This window comes from Aegilops tauschii, chromosome 5 (assembly GCF_002575655.3).
Source record: "Aegilops tauschii subsp. strangulata cultivar AL8/78 chromosome 5, Aet v6.0, whole genome shotgun sequence".
NCBI classification, from domain to species: Eukaryota; Viridiplantae; Streptophyta; class Magnoliopsida; order Poales; family Poaceae; genus Aegilops; species Aegilops tauschii.
Window position 1 is genome coordinate 155,346,784 of NC_053039.3, and position 11,282 is coordinate 155,358,065.

An 11,282-nucleotide genomic window follows, 5' to 3' on the forward strand; every position below is an offset into this window, starting at 1 on the left:
AAAAATATTTGTACTAGGTTATAGAGCTAGTTCAACTCTAGTGTAAAATTATTTGAACTAGCTTATAGAGCTTGTTCAATTGTAGTGTAAAATTGTTTGTACTAGGCTATAGAGCTAGTTCAACTCTAGTGTAAAATTATAGTAACTAGCTTATAGAGCTAGTTCAACTGTAGTGTAAAATTATTTGTACTAGGCTATAGAGCTAGTTCAACTCTAGTGTAAAATTATTTTAACTAGCTTATAGAGCTAGTTCAACTCTAGTGTAAAATTATTTGTACTAGGCTATAGAGCTAGTTCAACTGTAGTGTAAAATTATTTGTACTAGGCTATAGAGCTAGTTCAACTCTAGGGTAAAATTATATTAACTAGCTTATAGTGCTAGTTCAACTCTAGTGTAAAAATATTTGTACTAGGTTATAGAGCTAGTTCAACTCTAGTGTAAAATTATTTGAACTAGCTTATAGAGCTAGTTCAACTCTAGTGTAAAATTATTTGTACTAGCCTATAGAGCTAGTACAACTCTATTGTAAAATTATTTATACAAGCTTATAGAGCTAGTTCAATTCTAGTGTGAAGTTATTTGAACGAGCTTATAAAGCTAGTTCAACTCTAGTGTAAAATTATTTGAAGTAGCTTATTGAGCTAGTTCAACTCTAGTGTAAAATTATTTGAACTAGATTATTGAGCTAGTTCATCTCTAGTGTAAAATTATTTGAACGAGCTAGTTCAACACTAGCGTAAAATTATTTGTACTAGCCAACAGAGCTAGTTCAACTCTATTGTAAAATTATTTGTACAAGCCTATAGAGCTAGTTCAACTCTAGTGTAAAATTATTTGAAGTAGCTTATAGAGCTAGTTCAACTCTAGTGTAAAATTATTTGAACTAGCTTATAGAGCTAGTTCAACTCTAGTGTAAAATTATTTGTACAAGCTTATAGAGCTCGTTAAACTCTAGTGTAAAATTATTTGTAATAGGCTATAGAGCTAGTTCAACTCTATTGTAAAATTATTTGTACTAGGCTATAAAGCTAGTTCACCTCTACTGTAAGATAATTTAACTAGCTTATAGAACTAGTTCAACTCTAGTGTAAAAATTTTTGTACTAGGCTATATAGCTAGTTCAACTCTAGTGTAAAGTTATTTGTACAAGCTTATAGAGATAGTTCAACTCTAGTGTAAAATTATTTGATCTAGCTTATAGAGCGAGTTCAACTCTAGTTTAAAAATTTTTGAACTAGCTTTGAGAGCTAGTTCAAATCTAGTGCAAAAGTATTTGTACAAGCTTATAGAGCTAGTTCAACTCTAGTGTAAAATTATTTGAACTAGCTTATAGAGCTAGTTCAACTCTAGTGTAAAATTATTTGAACTAGCTTATAGAGCTAGTTCAACTCTAGTGTAAAATTATTTGTACTAGGCTATAGGGCGAGTTCAACTCTAGTGTAAAAATATTTGTACTAGGTTATAGAGCTAGTTCAACTCTAGTGTAAAATTATTTGAACTAGCTTATAGAGCTAGTTCAACTCTAGTGTAAAATTATTTGTACTAGGCTATAGGGCGAGTTCAACTCTAGTGTAAAAATATTTGTACTAGGTTATAGAGCTAGTTCAACTCTAGTGTAAAATTATTTGAACTAGCTTATAGAGCTTGTTCAACTGTAGTGTAAAATTGTTTGTACTAGGCTATAGAGCTAGTTCAACTCTAGTGTAAAATTATAGTAACTAGCTTATAGAGCTAGTTCAACTGTAGTGTAAAATTGTTTGTACTAGGCTATAGAGCTAGTTCAACTCTAGTGTAAAATTATAGTAACTAGCTTATAGAGCTAGTTCAACTCTAGTGTAAAATTATTTGTACTAGGCTATAGAGCTAGTTCAACTCTAGTGTAAAATTATTTTAACTAGCTTATAGAGCTAGTTCAACTCTAGGGTAAAATTATTTGTACTAGGCTATAGAGCTAGTTCAACTCTAGTGTAAAATTATTTGTACTAGGCTATAGAGCTAGTTCAACTCTAGGGTAAAATTATATTAACTAGCTTATAGTGCTAGTTCAACTCTAGTGTAAAAATATTTGTACTAGGTTATAGAGCTAGTTCAACTCTAGTGTAAAATTATTTGAACTAGCTTATAGAGCTAGTTCAACTCTAGTGTAAAATTATTTGTACTAGCCTATAGAGCTAGTACAACTCTATTGTAAAATTATTTATACAAGCTTATAGAGCTAGTTCAATTCTAGTGTGAAGTTATTTGAACGAGCTTATAAAGCTAGTTCAACTCTAGTGTAAAATTATTTGAAGTAGCTTATTGAGCTAGTTCAACTCTAGTGTAAAATTATTTGAACTAGATTATAGAGCTAGTTCATCTCTAGTGTAAAATTATTTGAACGAGCTAGTTCAACACTAGCGTAAAATTATTTGTACTAGCCAACAGAGCTAGTTCAACTCTATTGTAAAATTATTTGTACAAGCCTATAGAGCTAGTTCAACTATAGTGTAAAATTATTTGAAGTAGCTTATAGAGCTAGTTCAACTCTAGTGTAAAATTATTTGAACTAGCTTATAGAGCTAGTTCAACTCTAGTGTAAAATTATTTGTACAAGCTTATAGAGCTCGTTAAACTCTAGTGTAAAATTATTTGTAATAGGCTATAGAGCTAGTTCAACTCTATTGTAAAATTATTTGTACTAGGCTATAAAGCTAGTTCACCTCTACTGTAAGATAATTTAACTAGCTTATAGAACTAGTTCAACTCTAGTGTAAAAATTTTTGTACTAGGCTATATAGCTAGTTCAACTCTAGTGTAAAGTTATTTGTACAAGCTTATAGAGATAGTTCAACTCTAGTGTAAAATTATTTGATCTAGCTTATAGAGCGAGTTCAACTCTAGTTTAAAAATTTTTGAACTAGCTTTGAGAGCTAGTTCAAATCTAGTGCAAAAGTATTTGTACAAGCTTATAGAGCTAGTTCAACTCTAGTGTAAAATTATTTGAACTAGCTTATAGAGCTAGTTCAACTCTAGTGTAAAATTATTTGAACTAGCTTATAGAGCTAGTTCAACTCTAGTGTAAAATTATTTGTACTAGGCTATAGGGCGAGTTCAACTCTAGTGTAAAAATATTTGTACTAGGTTATAGAGCTAGTTCAACTCTAGTGTAAAATTATTTGAACTAGCTTATAGAGCTAGTTCAACTCTAGTGTAAAATTATTTGTACTAGGCTATAGGGCGAGTTCAACTCTAGTGTAAAAATATTTGTACTAGGTTATAGAGCTAGTTCAACTCTAGTGTAAAATTATTTGAACTAGCTTATAGAGCTTGTTCAACTGTAGTGTAAAATTGTTTGTACTAGGCTATAGAGCTAGTTCAACTCTAGTGTAAAATTATAGTAACTAGCTTATAGAGCTAGTTCAACTGTAGTGTAAAATTATTTGTACTAGGCTATAGAGCTAGTTCAACTCTAGTGTAAAATTATTTTAACTAGCTTATAGAGCTAGTTCAACTCTAGTGTAAAATTATTTGTACTAGGCTATAGAGCTAGTTCAACTCTAGTGTAAAATTATTTGTACTAGGCTATAGAGCTAGTTCAACTCTAGGGTAAAATTATATTAACTAGCTTATAGTGCTAGTTCAACTCTAGTGTAAAAATATTTGTACTAGGCTATAGAGCTAGTTCAACTCTAGTGTAAAATTATTTGAACTAGCTTATAGAGCTAGTTCAACTCTAGTGTAAAATTATTTGTACTAGCCTATAGAGCTAGTACAACTCTATTGTAAAATTATTTATACAAGCTTATAGAGCTAGTTCAATTCTAGTGTAAAGTTATTTGAACGAGCTTATAAAGCTAGTTCAACTCTAGTGTAAAATTATTTGAAGTAGCTTATTGAGCTAGTTCAACTCTAGTGTAAAATTATTTGAACTAGATTATAGAGCTAGTTCATCTCTAGTGTAAAATTATTTGAACGAGCTAGTTCAACACTAGCGTAAAATTATTTGTACTAGCCAACAGAGCTAGTTCAACTCTATTGTAAAATTATTTGTACAAGCCTATAGAGCTAGTTCAACTCTAGTGTAAAATTATTTGAAGTAGCTTATAGAGCTAGTTCAACTCTAGTGTAAAATTATTTGAACTAGCTTATAGAGCTAGTTCAACTCTAGTGTAAAATTATTTGTACAAGCTTATAGAGCTCGTTAAACTCTAGTGTAAAATTATTTGTAATAGGCTATAGAGCTTGTTCAACTCTATTGTAAAATTATTTGTACTAGGCTATAAAGGTAGTTCACCTCTACTGTAAGATAATTTAACTAGCTTATAGAACTAGTTCAACTCTAGTGTAAAAATTTTTGTACTAGGCTATATAGCTAGTTCAACTCTAGTGTAAAGTTATTTGTACAAGCTTATAGAGATAGTTCAACTCTAGTGTAAAATTATTTGATCTAGCTTATAGAGCGAGTTCAACTCTAGTTTAAAATTTTTTGAACTAGCTTTGAGAGCTAGTTCAAATCTAGTGCAAAAGTATTTGTACAAGCTTATAGAGCTAGTTCAACTCTAGTGTAAAATTATTTGAACTAGCTTATAGAGCTAGTTCAACTCTAGTGTAAAATTATTTGAACTAGCTTATAGAGCTAGTTCAACTCTAGTGTAAAATTATTTGTACTAGGCTATAGGGCGAGTTCAACTCTAGTGTAAAAATATTTGTACTAGGTTATAGAGCTAGTTCAACTCTAGTGTAAAATTATTTGAACTAGCTTATAGAGCTAGTTCAACTCTAGTGTAAAATTATTTGTACTAGGCTATAGGGCGAGTTCAACTCTAGTGTAAAAATATTTGTACTAGGTTATAGAGCTAGTTCAACTCTAGTGTAAAATTATTTGAACTAGCTTATAGAGCTTGTTCAACTGTAGTGTAAAATTGTTTGTACTAGGCTATAGAGCTAGTTCAACTCTAGTGTAAAATTATAGTAACTAGCTTATAGAGCTAGTTCAACTGTAGTGTAAAATTATTTGTACTAGGCTATAGAGCTAGTTCAACTCTAGTGTAAAATTATTTTAACTAGCTTATAGAGCTATGTCAACTCTAGTGTAAAATTATTTGTACTAGGCTATAGAGCTAGTTCAACTCTAGTGTAAAATTATTTGTACTAGGCTATAGAGCTAGTTCAACTCTAGGGTAAAATTATATTAACTAGCTTATAGTGCTAGTTCAACTCTAGTGTAAAAATATTTGTACTAGGCTATAGAGCTAGTTCAACTCTAGTGTAAAATTATTAGTACAAGCTTATAGAGCTAGTCCAACTATAGTGTAAAATTATTTGAACTAGCTTATAGAGCGAGTTCAACTCTAGTGCGAAATTATTTTTACTAGACTATAGAGCTAGTTCAACTCTAGTGTAAAATTATTTGAACTAGGTTATAGAGCTAGTTCAACTCTAGTGTAAAATTATTTGAACTAGCTTATAGAGCTAGTTCAACTCTAGTGTGAAATTATTTGTACTAGCCTATAGAGCTAGTACAACTCTATTGTAAAATTATTTATACAAGCTTATAGAGCTAGTTCAATTCTAGTGTAAAGTTATTTGAACTAGCTTATAAAGCTAGTTCAATTCTAGTGCAAAATTATTTGAAGTAGCTTATTGAGCTAGTTCAACTCTAGTGTAAAATTATTTGAACTAGATTATAGAGCTAGTTCATCTCTAGTGTAAAATTATTTAAACGAGCTAGTTCAACTCTAGTGTAAAATTATTTGTACTAGCCTACAGAGCTAGTTCAACTCTATTGTAAAATTATTTGTACAAGCCTATAGAGCTAGTTCAATTCTAGTGTAAAATTATTTGAACTAGCTTATAGAGCTAGTTCAACTCAAGTGTAAAATTATTTGAAGTAGCTTATAGAGCTAGTTCAACTCTAGTGTAAAATTATTTGAACTAGCTTATAGAACTAGTTCAACTCTAGTGTAAAATTATTTGTACGAGCTTATAGAGCTAGTTAAACTCTAGTGTAAAATTATTTGTACTAGGCTATAGAGCTAGTTCAACTCTATTGTAAAATTATTTGTACTAGTCTATAGAGCTAGTTCAACTCTACTATAAAATAATTTAACTAGCTTATGGAACTAGTTCAACTCTAGTGTAAATTTTTTTGTACTAGGCAATAGAGCTAGTTCAACTCTAGTGTAAATTTATTTGTACAAGCTTATAGAGCTAGTTCAACTCTATTGTAAATTTATTTGAACTAGCTAGCTTATAAAGCTAGTTCAACTCTAGTGCAAAATTATTCGTACAAGCTTATAGAGCTAGTGCAACTCTAGTGTGAAATTATTTGTACTAGGCTATAGAGCTAGTTCAACTCTAGTGTAAAATTATTTGTACTAGGCTATAGAGCTAGTTCAACTCTAGTGTAAAATTATTTGTACTAGGCTATAGAGCTAGTTCAACTCTAGGGTAAAATTATATTAACTAGCTTATAGTGCTAGTTCAACTCTAGTGTAAAAATATTTGTACTAGGCTATAGAGCTAGTTCAACTCTAGTGTAAAATTATTTGTACTAGCCTATAGAGCTAGTACAACTCTATTGTAAAATTATTTATACAAGCTTATAGAGCTAGTTCAATTCTAGTGTAAAGTTATTTGAACGAGCTTATAAAGCTAGTTCAACTCTAGTGTAAAATTATTTGAAGTAGCTTATTGAGCTAGTTCAACTCTAGTGTAAAATTATTTGAACTAGATTATAGAGCTAGTTCATCTCTAGTGTAAAATTATTTGAACGAGCTAGTTCAACACTAGCGTAAAATTATTTGTACTAGCCAACAGAGCTAGTTCAACTCTATTGTAAAATTATTTGTACAAGCCTATAGAGCTAGTTCAACTCTAGTGTAAAATTATTTGAAGTAGCTTATAGAGCTAGTTCAACTCTAGTGTAAAATTATTTGAACTAGCTTATAGAGCTAGTTCAACTCTAGTGTAAAATTATTTGTACAAGCTTATAGAGCTCGTTAAACTCTAGTGTAAAATTATTTGTAATAGGCTATAGAGCTAGTTCAACTCTATTGTAAAATTATTTGTACTAGGCTATAAAGCTAGTTCACCTCTACTGTAAGATAATTTAACTAGCTTATAGAACTAGTTCAACTCTAGTGTAAAAATTTTTGTACTAGGCTATATAGCTAGTTCAACTCTAGTGTAAAGTTATTTGTACAAGCTTATAGAGATAGTTCAACTCTAGTGTAAAATTATTTGATCTAGCTTATAGAGCGAGTTCAACTCTAGTTTAAAATTTTTTGAACTAGCTTTGAGAGCTAGTTCAAATCTAGTGCAAAAGTATTTGTACAAGCTTATAGAGCTAGTTCAACTCTAGTGTAAAATTATTTGAACTAGCTTATAGAGCTAGTTCAACTCTAGTGTAAAATTATTTGAACTAGCTTATAGAGCTAGTTCAACTCTAGTGTAAAATTATTTGTACTAGGCTATAGGGCGAGTTCAACTCTAGTGTAAAAATATTTGTACTAGGTTATAGAGCTAGTTCAACTCTAGTGTAAAATTATTTGAACTAGCTTATAGAGCTAGTTCAACTCTAGTGTAAAATTATTTGTACTAGGCTATAGGGCGAGTTCAACTCTAGTGTAAAAATATTTGTACTAGGTTATAGAGCTAGTTCAACTCTAGTGTAAAATTATTTGAACTAGCTTATAGAGCTTGTTCAACTGTAGTGTAAAATTGTTTGTACTAGGCTATAGAGCTAGTTCAACTCTAGTGTAAAATTATAGTAACTAGCTTATAGAGCTAGTTCAACTGTGGTGTAAAATTATTTGTACTAGGCTATAGAGCTAGTTCAACTCTAGTGTAAAATTATTTTAACTAGCTTATAGAGCTATGTCAACTCTAGTGTAAAATTATTTGTACTAGGCTATAGAGCTAGTTCAACTCTAGTGTAAAATTATTTGTACTAGGCTATAGAGCTAGTTCAACTCTAGGGTAAAATTATATTAACTAGCTTATAGTGCTAGTTCAACTCTAGTGTAAAAATATTTGTACTAGGCTATAGAGCTAGATCAACTCTAGTGTAAAATTATTTGTACAAGCTTATAGAGCTAGTCCAACTATAGTGTAAAATTATTTGAACTAGCTTATAGAGCGAGTTCAACTCTAGTGCGAAATTATTTTTACTAGACTATAGAGCTAGTTCAACTCTAGTGTAAAATTATTTGAACTAGGTTATAGAGCTAGTTCAACTCTAGTGTAAAATTATTTGAACTAGCTTATAGAGCTAGTTCAACTCTAGTGTGAAATTATTTGTACTAGCCTATAGAGCTAGTACAACTCTATTGTAAAATTATTTATACAAGCTTATAGAGCTAGTTCAATTCTAGTGTAAAGTTATTTGAACTAGCTTATAAAGCTAGTTCAATTCTAGTGCAAAATTATTTGAAGTAGCTTATTGAGCTAGTTCAACTCTAGTGTAAAATTATTTGAACTAGATTATAGAGCTAGTTCATCTCTAGTGTAAAATTATTTAAACGAGCTAGTTCAACTCTAGTGTAAAATTATTTGTACTAGCCTACAGAGCTAGTTCAACTCTATTGTAAATTTATTTGTACAAGCCTATAGAGCTAGTTCAATTCTAGTGTAAAATTATTTGAACTAGCTTATAGAGCTAGTTCAACTCAAGTGTAAAATTATTTGAAGTAGCTTATAGAGCTAGTTCAACTCTAGTGTAAAATTATTTGAACTAGCTTATAGAACTAGTTCAACTCTAGTGTAAAATTATTTGTACGAGCTTATAGAGCTAGTTAAACTCTAGTGTAAAATTATTTGTACTAGGCTATAGAGCTAGTTCAACTCTATTGTAAAATTATTTGTACTAGTCTATAGAGCTAGTTCAACTCTACTGTAAAATAATTTAACTAGCTTATGGAACTAGTTCAACTCTAGTGTAAATTTTTTTGTACTAGGCAATAGAGCTAGTTCAACTCTAGTGTAAATTTATTTGTACAAGCTTATAGAGCTAGTTCAACTCTAGTGTAAAATTATTTGATCTAGCTTATAGAGCGAGTTCAACCCTAGTGTAAAATTATTTGAACTAGCTTATAGAGCTAGTTCAACTCTGGTGCAAAATTATTTGTACAAGCTTATAGAGCTAGTTCCACTCTAGTGTAAAATTATTTGTACTAGGCTATAGGGCTAGTTCAACTCTAGTGTAAAAATATTTGTACTAGGTTATAGAGCTAGTTCAACTCTAGTTTAAAATTATTTGAACTAGCTTATAAAGCTAGTTCAACTGTAGTGTAAAATTGTTTGTACTAGGCTATAGAGCTAGTTCAACTCTAGTGTAAAATTATTTTAACTAGCTTATAGAGCTAGTTCAACTCTAGTGTAAAATTATTTGTACTAGGCTATAGAGCTAGTTCAACTGTAGTGTAAAATTATTTGTACTAGGCTATAGAGCTAGTTCAACTCTAGGGTAAAATTATTTTCACTAGCTTATATTGGTAGTTCAACTCTAGTGTAGAAATATTTGTACTAGGCTATAGAGCTAGTTCAACTCGAGTGTAAAATTATTTGTACTAGGCTATAGAGCTAGTTCAACTCTAGTGTAAAATTATTTGTTCAAGCTTATAGAGCTAGCTCAACTCTGTTGTAAAATTATTTGAATTAGCTTATAGAGCGAGTTCAACTCTAGCAAAATTATTTTAAAAGCTTATAGAGCTGGTTCAACTATATTGAAAAATTAGTTGTACTAGGCTATAAAGCTAGTTTAACTCTAGTGTAAAATTATTTTAACTAGCTTATAGAGCTTGTTCAACTCTAGTGTAAAACTATTTGTACTAGTCTATAGAGCTAGTTCAACTCTAGTGTAAAGTTATTTGTACTAGGCTACAAAGCTAGTTCAACTCTAATGTAAAATTATTTGAACTGGCTTATAGAGATAGTTCAACTCTAGTGTAAAATTAATTGTACTAGACTATAGAGCTAGTTCATCTCTAGTGTAAAATTATTTGAACTAGATTATAGAACTAGTTCAACTCTAGTGTAAAATTATTTCAACTAGCTTATAGAGCTAGTTCAATTCTAGTGTAAAATTATTTGTCCTAGCCTACGGAGCTAGTTCAACTCTATTGTAAAATTATTTGTACAAGCTTATAGAGCTAGTTCAATTATAGTGTAAAATTATTTGAAGTAGCTTATTGAGCTAGTTCAACTCTAGTGTAAAATTATTTGAACTAGATTATAGAGCTAGTTCATCTCTAGTGTAAAATTATTTAAACGAGCTAGTTCAACTCTAGTGTAAAAATTTTTGTACTAGCCTACAGAGCTAGTTCAACTCTATTGTAAAATTATTTGTACAAGCCTATAGAGCTAGTTCAATTCTAGTGTAAAATTATTTGAACTAGCTTATAGAGCTAGTTCAACTCAAGTGTAAAATTATTTGAAGTAGCTTATAGAGCTAGTTCAACTCTAGTGTAAAATTATTTGAAGTAGCTTATAGAGCTAGTGCAACTCTAGTGTAAAATTATTTGAACTAGATTATAGAGATAGTTCATCTCTAGTTTAAAATTATTTGAACCAGCTTCTAGAGCTAGTTCAACTCTAGTGTAAAATTATTTGTACTAGCCTACAGAGCTAGTTCAACTCTATTGTAAAATTATTTGTACAAGCTTATAGATCTAGGTCAACTCTAGTGTAAAATTATTGCATGTAGCTTATAGAGCTAGTTCAACTCTAGTGTAAAATTATTTGTACAAGAGTATATAGCTAGTTCAAGTCTAGTTTAAAATTATTTGACAAGGTTATAGAGCTAGTTAAACTCTAGTGTAAAATTATTTGTACTTGGCTATAGAGCGAGTTCAACTCTAGTGTAAAATTATTTGTACTAGGCTATAGAGCTTGTTCAACTCTACTGTAAAATAATTTAACTAGCTTATAGAACTAGTTCAACTCCAGTGTAAAAATTTTTGTACTAGGCCATAGAACTAGTTCAACTCTAGTGTAAAATTATTTGAACTAGCTTATAGAGCGAGTTCAACTCTAATGTAAAATTATTTGAACTAGCTTATAGAGATAGTTCAACTCTAGTGCAAAATTATTTGTACAAGCTAATAGAGCTAGTTCAACTCTAGTGTAAAATTATTTGTACTAGGCTATAGATCTAGTTCAACTCTAGTGCAAAATTATTTGTACAAGCTTATAGAGCTAGTGCAACTCTAGTGTAAAATTATATGTACTAGGCTATAGAACTAGTTCAACTCTACTGTAAAATAATTTAACTACCTTATAGAACTAGTTCAACTCTAGAGTA